The sequence below is a fragment of the Hyperolius riggenbachi genome, chromosome 2, assembly GCF_040937935.1.
Source record: "Hyperolius riggenbachi isolate aHypRig1 chromosome 2, aHypRig1.pri, whole genome shotgun sequence".
NCBI lineage: Eukaryota > Metazoa > Chordata > Amphibia > Anura > Hyperoliidae > Hyperolius > Hyperolius riggenbachi.
The window spans coordinates 115,125,100-115,137,377 of NC_090647.1; positions in this window are offsets into that span (position 1 = coordinate 115,125,100).

The window sequence follows — 12,278 nt, forward strand, 5'->3', positions numbered from 1 at the left end:
AAATTGTAAAAAATAAATTAGGCTGGCAAAGATCGAAGCTGAAAATCAAATCACTAGGGATATCAAATCTAACCCAAAAAAGTTTTACAAGTACATCAACTCTAAAAAAAAGAAAGGTTGACTGTATAGGACTCCTAAAGGATGAGGGTGGGAACTCAATGGTGGATGACCAAGGTAAGGCAGAGTTATTAAATGCTTTTTTTGCTTCTGTCTTCACAAAGGAAACAGCACTGTTGCAAATTACAGAGGCAGAAGAGTCTCAATCTTCTAACTGTAATATTAAATACTTAACGCAGGAAGAAGTGAAGGCAAGACTAAATAAATTAAAAATAGACAAGGCACCTGGCCCGGATGGCATGCATCCTAGGGTCCTAAGGGAATTAAGTTCAGTTATAGATAAACCCACCTTATCTTATCTTTTGTGACTCTCTTTCAACTGGCATAGTCCCAGTGGATTGGCGTACAGCCCACGTTTTCCCATTATTTAAGAAGGGCAAAAAATCAGATCCAGGAAATTATAGACCTGTAAGCTTAACATCAGTTGTATGCAAACTATTTGAGGGGTTACTAAGAGATACTATACATGACTTCATAGTAGAAAAATCTTATTTCTCAGCATCAACATGGGTTTACTAAAGACAGGTCCTGTTTGACTAACATGCTCAGCTTTTATGAGGTAGTGAATGCTAATATGGATATTGGGAATGCTGTAGATGTGATATTTTATACTTGGACTTTGCAAAGGCCTTCGACACTGTTCCCCACAAAAGTCTGGTGCAAAAGTTGAGGATGCAAGGACTGGGGAAGAGTCTGTGGCTAATGGACAGAAAACAAAGAGCTGTGGTCAATGGATCGTACTCAAAATAGGAGACTGTTAGCAGTGGGGTCCCACAGGGGTCTGTACTGGGTCCAGTGCTCTTCAAATTATTTATTAATGACCTAGTACAGTGATGGCTAACCTTGGCACTCCAGCTGTGGTGGAACTACAAGTCCCATGAGGCATTGCAATATTCTGACAGCTCTAAGCATAATTCGGGCAGGCAAGGCATGATGGGATTTGTAGTTTTGTCACAGCTGGAGTGCCAAGGTTAGCCATCACTGACCTAGTAGATGCAGTAGTGAGCAATGTTGCTATTTTTGCAGATGATACAAAATTGTGCAGAATCATCAACTCTCAGGAAGATAGTGTCATATTGCAACAGGATCTGGATAGAATGGCTATATGGGCACATAAATGGCAGATGAAATTCAATGTTGAAAAATGTAAAGTCATGCATTTTGGTCGTACCAATGGTCTAGCACCATACAAAATAAATGGGATACAGTTGGGGACATCAAACTTGGAGAAGGACTTAGGAGTACTCATCGACAACAAGTTAAATAATCGTACTCAATGCCAAGCCGCTGCAGCTAAAGCTAACAAAATATTGGGATGCATTAAAAGGGAAATAAAAACTCGAGATGCTAGCATAATATTGCCCCTGTTTCACTCTCTAGTACGGCCACATCTGGAATATGGAATTCAGTTCTGGGCACCACATTACAAAAAAAGATATTGCAGTTTTAGAGCAGGTGCAGAGACGAGCAACAAAATTGATATGTGGTATGGAAGGTCTCGCTTACCAAGAAAGGTTAGATAAACTGGGTTTATTTAGTCTAGAGAAAAGACGCCTTAGAGGAGATCTAATTAACATGTATAAATACATCAGAGGGCAATATAATAGCTTGGCGCATGAGCTTTTTGTCCCTAGGCCTTCTCAAAGGACTAGAGGACATGATCTGCGCATGGAGGAAAAACGTTTTAGCCATTTATTTAGGAAAGGGTTCTTTACAGTAAGAGTGATTAAGATGTGGAATGCATTGCCACAGGAAGTTGTTATGGCAAACTCTATACCTGCATTTAAAGGGGGCTTAGATGCTTTCCTTGCGTTGAAAGACATCCATGGCTACAATTACTAGGTAATGCCTAATTATGTTGATCCAGGGATTTTATCTGATTGCCATCTGGAGTCGGGAAGGAATTTTTCCCTTTTGGGGCTAATTGGACCATGCCTTTTAAGGTTTTTTTTCGCCTTCCTCTGGATCAACAGGGATATGTGAGGGAGCAGGCTGGAGTTGTACTTTGTACTGGTTGAACTCGATGGACGTATGTCTTTTTTCAACCAAAATAACTATGTAACTATGGTGCCCCAGCATATTACAGCAAGATACAGGTGCCCCAGTATAGGTATTCAACTATAGGTGGTAAAGGTAGCAAAGTATAGGTGGTGCCCTAGTATAGGGAACCAGGTATAAGTGGTGCCCCAGTATAGGTAGCCTTGTATAGTTGCCCCCAGTGTAGGTAGCCTGGTAAGGGTGGTGCACCAGTACAGGTTAGCCAGGTACAGGTGCCCCAGTATATGTAGCCAGCTATAGTATAAGCTAGCCAAGCATACAGTAGGTGGTGCCCCAGTATAGGTAGCCAGGTACAGGTGGTGCCCTCAGTAAAGTTAGCCAAGTATAGGTGGTGCCACTGTATAGGTAGGTAGCTAGGCATAGGTGGTTCCAGCCCCAGTATAGGTAGCTAGGTATAGGTGGTGCCCCAGTATAGGTAGCTAGGTATAGGTGGTTCCAGCCCCAGTATAGGTAGCTAGGTATAGGTGGGTGGCCCAGTATAGGTAGCCTGTAGCCAGATATAGGTGGTGCCCCAGTATAGAAAGTCCGCTGTAGCGGGCTCACTCATCTGCACCCCACCTTCAAGCGCTGATGTCACTTCTCTCAGTGCTGGAACTCGGTGTGCTGGTTAGTGAGCCACAGGCTTGCAGCCAGCACATGCGACCCTTCCAGTGCTTTAGGGGGGGCAGGACCCCCAGGAGCCCTGGGCCCCTCACTGCAGTGTCAGTTGTCCCGCCCGATGGCTGCCCTGCTGGGTGCTGTGGTGCCTCTGTGGAGTATGCTAGTTACTGTACGGTGCCATGCCGGGTGTCTCTACTCTACCTGGAGGACATCTGGGACACCCCAGAATAGACCAGGAGCACGTGTCACTGATCTTTGGGGCTAGCAACTCCCCTGATGGTAGGACATTAGAGACTATGACTATGGTAGGATTAGATTGTGATCTCCTCTGAGCATGGTGGGTGGGTTTGGCACTGTATTGAATTAAATCACTACGTTTTAGAAATCCCTGCAAAATGTTGTTTGCACAGTAAACAATCCAATTGACTCTCCTATTCCTGCATGTGTAATTTGCAGCACAAAGCAGACTGCATTGCAACTCCAGAGCTAATCAGGAACATGACACACTCAATACTCTTTGCCGGCAGGAAGGCTGAGCTATGCATGTGGCTGTGCCTCTTCAAATAAAACTAAAGTAACAAATTGGCGAACCTATCAATCTGAATTTAGGGGATTTTTTTTTTTTTTTACAGGAGTGGAATATCACTCTAAGGAGGAAACCAGCTGGTTGAAGTCTTGAGGAATACTGTATGGAGCAATGCACAGTCTTCAATAGCTAAATGTACTTTCCTTTAGTCTTTACTCAAAGTCTTTGTTGCAGACAAAATGGTACAGGGAAAAAGTGGGAGCCAGAAAAACTGGAAAGCAAAATAGAGTTTGCTATGGGGCTCTGCAACCATTTCCTGTGTTACGGAGCTTCAGTATTAAAAAAAAAAAAGAAAAAAAAAAGTGTATCAATCATTAGGCCCAGTTCACATTGGCTTAAAAAGTGGAAGGTTAAGCAGACCATAACACAACGGATGCAAAAGGATCCAATGTTAACCAATGGATTCGTTCACACTATAATGAGATACTAATGGTGCCTCTTGTCCTGAGTGGCTATGTCCACTTTCAACCCCTTTCCTTCTTCAATTACTCAGGTCTACCCAAGAGTGAAACCCTGCACTGTAAATAGGGGATTCGTTAGTTGTAATCTTATCTCTCCCCTGTGTCACATGACTGCCTATGGCAGAGATGGCAGATAAGGCCATTTGAAAGCACAGGAAGTTAACAATATGTCTGCTTTCATGAATCAGGAAGAAGAAACAGTACAGATTTATTTTAGGATTTGTATCAAGTGTAACGAAAATGTTTTTGCTTTAAAGGTTATTATGCTGTTGCGTATCTTTTAGAGTAGAGAGGACGTTCTGAGTTCAGATCCACTTTAATGTACTGTTCTACAGTGATAACTATAGACAACATAAAAGGTCTATAAAATCCTGTATACAAATATAGGGTGTACTTTCTCCTCTCCATAGAACAGAAAAACAGGCTAAAGGCTCCTACAGATGTACGAGGAATGCCATCAGGCAGCTTGGTCTGGATCTCTCGAGTGATCGTGTGGGACGGAGGCTGAACTGATGCATCGCTAGCTTACAAGCTACCAACTCATTCTGATACTAAGCAGGGGAGGAGGGCCGAAGGAGCAGTGCACAAGGAACATCACAGAGCAGGTAGAATGAGTAGAACAATGCAGTCAGCAGGTGCGGAGATGAGCTGATCTGTTGGTCTGATTGCTGGTCGAGAAATCAGGGGCTCCTGTACTCATTCTAAATTCTCAGCTGAGGCAGTGGTTATCGGCTACCACGGCTGAGTTTTCCTTTAGTCACATACACACGCTCAACAAAAGTCTTTTACTATAAACAACTTTACAAACAACTATGATTAAAAAAGTTGGAAAGATACGTCTTGGCGTGCAAATGGCTATTATACACACAGAACAAATTGACGGACGACTTCTACAAATTTACATATCGTTACTCAACTAGGTGAATGACTAATATGTTCTAGTTAGTAATGGAAGTCGTTGAAAAGTCGTCTTAGCAGACTTCTGTACACATTGCCATGTTGGACAAAACTTTTCTCAATCGTTTGTCATGTCAATCCAACAGTTGGATTGCTTGAGCTGTGTCTTATCAGTCGTTGGACGCCTCTTATCAGTGATAACACCTTGTCGTTTACACGTCTTTTACTTCACAAAAATCATCCAACTTCAAGTTGTTGATAATCGTGCATTTAAGAGACTTTTGTTGAGTGTGCCATCCACATAATGCACAACCAACCGCACAACATGATCAACCGCACAACTAAACAACCAACTCACTTAAATACTGCATGCGCTAGTTAAACGAGAAACTGCACAACATGTCCGCATTTAAAAACAACACAGTTGTTCAAAAAACTTGTACATACGTGGCCAACCTGCATGATAGTTGGTCAGGTTGATCAGGCAAACAATCAATTGGTTGTCTTGTTGTTTGCCAGCCATACACACACCCAACTATCGTCCAACCGACCAAGTTTAGCTGATAGTTGGGCAGGTTGTTCGGATGTGTGTATAAGGGTGAAAACACACATCCAATTTATATTGGTCAATTTTACCACTTCCATGTAGTATGATAGCTTACCTGCACAATCGGTTTATAGTGTTCAAAATCGTGAATGCTAAATTTCGATCTAGTGCGGGAAATTACCGTCGATCGCCCGCGGGTAGGGATCGCGTCGCTAGCGGCGTTCGAGTGCCCGACGACTGATGCAATACAGCTGCAATACATTACCTGCTCCGCCAGCGCGACTCCCCTGGTTTCCGCTGCTCCGTCTCCGCGCTGGGCTCCATATCCAGCAGGCTTCACTTCTTCCTGTCCCGGCAGGAAGTTTAAACAGTAGAGGGCGCTCTACTGTTTAAACTTCCCCCAGGCAGGAAGAAGTGAAGCCTGCTGGACCCGGAGACCAGACCAGAGCGGAGAAGAAGACAACGGAGACCAGGGGAGACGCGCCGGCAGAGCAGGTAATGTATGCGGGGGAGCGGCGGCAGCACCACCACCACAGATTGTGAACAGTTTCAGGCTGAAATCGATTCGCAATCTGTTTGCAGTAAAGGCAGCCATACGATCCCTCTCTGATCAGCTTCGATCAGAGAGGGATCTATCTGTTGGTCGAATCTGATGGCAAATCGACCAGTGTATGGCTACCTTAAGCCTTTACCATGTAGACAAGGCTTAAGAGTCAAACCACAAGCCTGTACAGCAAACATTCTAGGTGACAGTATCTGAATGTACTCGTGTTTATCTGCAGGTCAGATATTTGGCCTGCTATAGCTCTTGTAATGTTCTTGATTCTGCTTGTAGGATACAATTCAATAACATTTTTATACAGAATGCATAAAAGCATGTTTGTGGGTGTTCAGTCACTTGTTTTTTTTTTAGTGCCGATGCTGAGAAACCAGTCTTTTCTGATGGCTATTTATACTCTACAGCAGAATGTTAACACCTACATAATCCATACAGCGAGAAGCATGTCAACGCCACAAGTCTGTCATGCTAATATTTTTAAGTCAAGCTAATTATTGGTAGAGGCGTCATACGCATTGCTGGACTGGCTTTTAGGTCTCAGATATTTATGAACGCTAAACCATTCTGATCATATTTTATGGGCTGTTGTAAAACTGCAAAGTGCTCTTCTCTGTTTACAACAGCCATGACATGTGTTTGCCTATATCTAAACAAGTATTGCCACTTCCATCACTGCCTGGTAGAGCTCAGCTTTATGCAACACAGGTGGGTTCATGTTACCACATGTCCACATGCCTCCAGGCCATTCGTATTGTAGTCTACAAGCCATTCCAGTATTTCCTGCAAGTCTAAGCATTCTGAGGATCAAGTCCCATTAGCTGACCCGTGACTTCTCTGTCCACATTCACTTGTAAGTGTCATATTGAGTGTCTTACTAAACATGTCATGGAGTCGCACAGTCTGTAATAACATTGATAAGGAGATGTGTAAAGGGACTTAGAATATAATGAAATGATATTAAACTACAGCAGCAAATGTGGGTCTTATTAGGTTGATTGCAATGTAGTAGAAAATCAGAAAAAAAGGGTGCAGGAGCCCCTACCAAAAACGGGCGTCGCCATAGGTGGCTATTATAAAAGCCACGATTTGCAGCAAAGGAGGGAAATTTGGGTGCATGGAGTTGACCGTTAATTGACGCCTCCGTGCACAGAAATTTACCTTCTTTGCCACAAATCCTACCTCGGCGCCCCCATGCGCCAAAATGTACTTTTTATGTTGCAAAAAGTAGCCTTTATAATGGGCGCGATTTGCAGCAAGAAGGTAAATTTCATCGCCCAAAAGAATGGTGGGCGCAGAGACATGTGGATATGTAAATTGCAGCATTACAGGGTGGGCGCAGAGCAATTTGCATATCTTTATGCCTCAGCACCGCCGATTCTATCGGGTGCCTCCGGGCGCCAAAATTTACAGTACCTTCTTTGCAGCAAATTGCAGTTTTGCCGGGTAGGTTAGGAGAGGGGTGGTTAAGTATTAGGCATAGTCTTAGGGATAGGCATTGGTAGAGGGAGGTCTTAGGGTCAGGCATCAGTAGGGGGAGGTCTTTGGTTCAGAAATTAAAAAAAAAAATACAATAAATATTTAAAAAAAACAAACAAACCTGGGGGCGATCAGACCCCCACCAACAGAGAGCTCTGTTGGTGGGGAGAAAAGGGGGGGAATCACTTGTGTGCTGTGTCGTGCGGTCCTGCAGCATGGCTTTAAAGCTGCAGTGGCCTATTTTACAAAAAATGGACTGGTAAAGCCTGTGGTCCTGAAAAGGTTAAATCAGGCGTGTGTACGAGACTTAACACTACCCATCTGCTCTAAATGTGGGCTTCAGCTATGCCATTGCTCTAATTATATACCAGGCACCGCTGTAGCCACAACTAAAATTGCTATCTGTGGGGGCACCCAAATGACAAGGCATTGCACAGTGCCCAAATTAGCAGACATCGTCCATAAGTCCATTTGTGAAGTTTCCTTTCCAATACTTTTGGCAATATAGTGTATATGTCAACTATCTCAACAAACAGTGCAACTTCTGTGTCAGGGCCATAATCAAAGAGCAGACAGGGACTTGCATACTGGGTCCAAAGACAGTATGAATCCCAGTGCTTCCTGGGCACCCATGGCCCTCCAGCCTTTAGACTGTAAGTTTGCAAGGGCAGCGGCGTCTTCCTAGTGTTTCTTATTCTGCTGTACTTTATCATATGATCTAATACTGTCAAGTGACAAGAAGCCTATTGGGCCAATCAAAGTGCAGGGATCTCGTCCTTTGAAGGCATTGGACCCGAAGGGACTCAGGGCAGGACTAGCAGAGCACCTGTTATGAAGATGTAGCTGGCATAAGTTACTAGCTCCTCTGAGCAAACTTAATAAAGCATGCTACGCTGCCAATAGCGAGTTCGCAGGATTAAATAACGCGAGTAACAGGAGGTTATTTGCGCTATTGTTCTTAATGAATCAGTCTCATTGTGCTTTGCATAGTGTTAATTCACAAACTGTCCCCTTCCCCTGTTTCAATCTGTCCCACAATGCAGCTGTCCTTGGAAAGCAGGTTCTGGCTGTCTTTGCTATGTAATTATTACATATGGAATGCTGGAGGGGGGTAAGTTTTGTACTGGGACCTCTGGCTCTGGGATAAATGACTATTATTTTCTTGCAGAACAAGAACTGCAGCTTGAGGTTTTCGGCCTCAGCCTGAGTTGATGACTTTGAATTTACAGTAATGAATCAGTGGTGAGATTTAATTGATCGCTCAAGTGGTGTCATTGTTATCTTATGGTTTGTGTCAAACTTGTCTGATGGCCTTTGCTGAAAATGTCAAACGTTCTTTGATCCCACTTTTATTTTATCAAATACTGTTCAATGCCTTGCAAGAATTTTCCATTAAAGTGTACCTGAGACCAGAAGCATCTCAGGTACCATACTTACCTGGGGCTTTCTTAAACCTCCTTAAGGTCGCTCTCGTCCCTCTCCCCGGGTGACGCCTTCAGTCAATTCAGCCTGAAAGCCTGGCCGAGTTGCTCTTCGTCGAGCATGCATGAACCTGGCCAGGAATGCTCCCCTTTCGCACTCCCACGGGTGGGAGCGTTCTGTGTTTGCGCAGTACTATTGCGCAGGGGCAGAATGCTCCCAGGGATGGGGACGCGACTTGTTACCGCGCCTGGCCGGCCATGCCCAGCGCTACTCGGCCAGGCTTTCTAAGCAGAATAGCAGGTGATAGGAGTCACATGGGGAGATGGCAAGGGACGAGTGGCTTTAAGGGGGGCTTAAGGAAGCCCCAGGTAAGTATGGGCTTTTCCTCTCAGGTTCCCTTTAAATACATATCCCATTGGGGAAACAAGGTCATACAGACTATTAAAACATAAATTAAAAATATATACAAGAGCACTCATACATACACTACATAAATAAAAACAAATATCAAGGTAGAACTGTGGAGAAATTACATGTAACAGGTTCAGAGGAGATGATGGGTGATTCAACTCATCCCCCCCTTGACCTCTCACCGCCACCCACGCCCAATATAAGAGCTCCTGAAGTGCAACTATTTAGTCTCGAGGAATTATCAAGGCACTGATGCATAATATTCTAGGTATGAGCCTTGAATACTTAGTCCTAGTAACACCACTAATAGGGGAGTAAAGAGGCATGGTGGATAGCAGTCCCGCCTTGCACTAAGTCCCAGGACACTATATGGATGTAGACTGTATTCTCTCCTTATGTTTGTGTGAGTTTCCACAAGGTGTTTTTCTACATTTTGAAACATTTAAGATTATTGGTCCACCTCCCTCAAAAAAAAAAAAAAAAAAAAAAAACAACCTTAAGACTATGGTAGGCATTATATATATAGATTCTCTAAGGCCTCGTACAGACTATGCGTGCTGTCGTACGCATTTTGGCAGCGCGCATAATGTGCGACCCGCAAAACCGGTAGAAGGGCATAGACAGTCCTTCTACCGTTCCCATCATATGTGATGCACTATATCGCTGCTGCATGCATTTTCGGTAATCGCCGTGCAGATCGCATTCACTGTAGTTGCATTCCTGATCGCACAGCCATCTGCGCTGAATGATCTGAATAAGCCCTAAGAGACCGTTAGTGACATCACTATATACTCTGTAATATATAACATACAGCTAGTGGAAGGTGAGGTGTTTTTAATTTCTTTTTCTCCCATTTAGTTGACTCTTGGGTTTTTGGATTAGTTCCCACTAGACTGCTGATAAAAACTAGCATTGTATGGTTAGAGTAGGACTCACCAGATTGGGGGCATTTTGGCGCAGTTGGTGAGCTTAAGCGCGTTAAAGCGTAACCAAGAGCCCCTGTCACTGTTTTCCTGTTGTGTGCTGCAGGCCTGCAGCCCCTCTGTATGTTATATATATATTTCTTGTGGGGATTGGGGTCTCCACTGCTGCGTGCATACTTTGCAAAAAAATTGCATTCAAAGTTGGTTTGTGCTGCTCACCCCTTGATAATTGATTCTATACTCTGTAATGTGATGCAGAAGGTGTCAGTACTCTGTCAATACCTAACAACAAAAATATATGCGCAGGTTTATTATTAATTCTCCTGTACTCAGCACCAGCAGGGTTTGTCCATCTCCAACTTGAAGCCAGGTCCTTGTTTCATCCCTATTCCTTTCAGTCAGGGGTGTCAAACTCAAATACAAAGTGGGCCGAAATAGAACACTGGGACCAAGTCACAGTCCAACGTCAATGTGTAGCGTCCACCTCCATCCCCTATACAATTCCCTGGTGTCTAGTGGTCCCCCCACCCCTAAACAGTTCCCTGATATCTGGTGGTCCCCTTTTACATCCCTAAACAGTTCCCTGGTGTCTAGTGATCCCCCCGTCTTCCCCTTTACAGTTCCCTGGTGTCTAGTGCTTTTCCCCTCCCTCCCCCATATGGCTTCCCTTGGTGATATAGGGCTTCACCTCCATATCATTTCCCCGGAGAGGCCAAACACAATGCAAAGTGGGGAACCATTTGTGGGCCAAATGTGATGGCTCTGCGGGACAGAGTTTGACACGTATGCTTTAGATTGTAAACTCACAAGGGCAGGGCTCTCTCACCCTTTGTGTCTTGGAATTTGTTATACAATATATTGTTCATCATGTTACTTTTGTCACTGTAATTACTGTCTACCAATTCTGCATGTTATACCAATGTCTATATTTGGTGTACACAATTGTCTGCATTTTTATGTACCTCATGCTCATTCCTTACTTTGTACAGTGCCACAGACTATGTTGGTGCTTTATAAATTAATAATGCTAATAATTCTGCTCTAGAGAAAGTGTATTGAGGTTGTTTCAGTGTAATCGATTCATCACGTGACATTATTGTACTACTTTTCTAAAAGACAACCATAGCAGTAATGCAAGAATATTGCATTATTCATCAGACCTTCAAAAGTAAAGGTTCACTAACAGCTAAAGCATTGTAACACCATCATGTGCTTTGTTACTGTAATAGTGGGTGGTGGTACATTTTGTAATAAACAGGCTCCATCTAATGATCTATACAGCAGTGGCCAGAGTATTTTTCATATTTGTATTATTTGAGAAAAAGTATTTTTGGTAAAACCAAAACATTCCATTATATGCAGGGCCGGTTCTAGCTACAACCGAGCCTTAGGAGCAAGTAACCCCTGGGGGCCCCCTGACACCCCCCCCCCATATAGTACTGTGGTCCCCTCTCCCCCCCCCCCCCAAACCAGATGTCCTTCCCATGCCCAGTATAGTAGTTAGATGTGCCCCCCCCCTCCACCTAGTGTAGTAGCCTGATGTGCCACTCCCCCCGAGTGAAGTAGCCTAGCCTGATGTGTCCCCTCCCCCCATTGAGGTAGCCTAGCCTGATGTGTGCCCTCCCCTCATTGATATAGCCTAGCCTGATGTGTGCCCTCCCCCCATTGAGGTAGCCTAGCCTGATGTGTGCCCTCCCCCCATTGATGTAGCCTAGCCTGATGCATGCCCTCCCCCCATTGATGTAGCCTAGCCTGATGTGTGCCCTCCCCCCATTGATGTAGACTAGCCTGATGTGTGCCCTCCCCCATTGAGGTAGCCTAGCCTGATGTGTGCCCTCCCCTCATTGATGTAGCCTAGCCTGATGTGTGCCCTCCCCCCATTGAGGTAGCCTAGCCTGATGTGTGCCCTCCCCCCATTGAGGTAGCCTAGCCTGATGTGTGCCCTCCCCCCATTGATGTAGCCTAGCCTGATGCGTGTCCTCCCCCCATTGATGAAGACTATCCTGATGTGTGCCCTCCCCCATTGAGGTAGCCTAGCCTGATGTGTGCCCTCCCCCCATTGAGGTAGCCTAGCCTGATGTGTGCCCTCCCCCCATTGAGGTAGCCTAGCCTGATGTGTGCCCTCCCCCCATTGAGGTAGCCTAGCCTGATGTGTGCCCTCCCCCCATTGAGGTAGCCTAGCCTGATGTGTGCCCTCCCCCCATTGAGGTAGCCTAGCCTG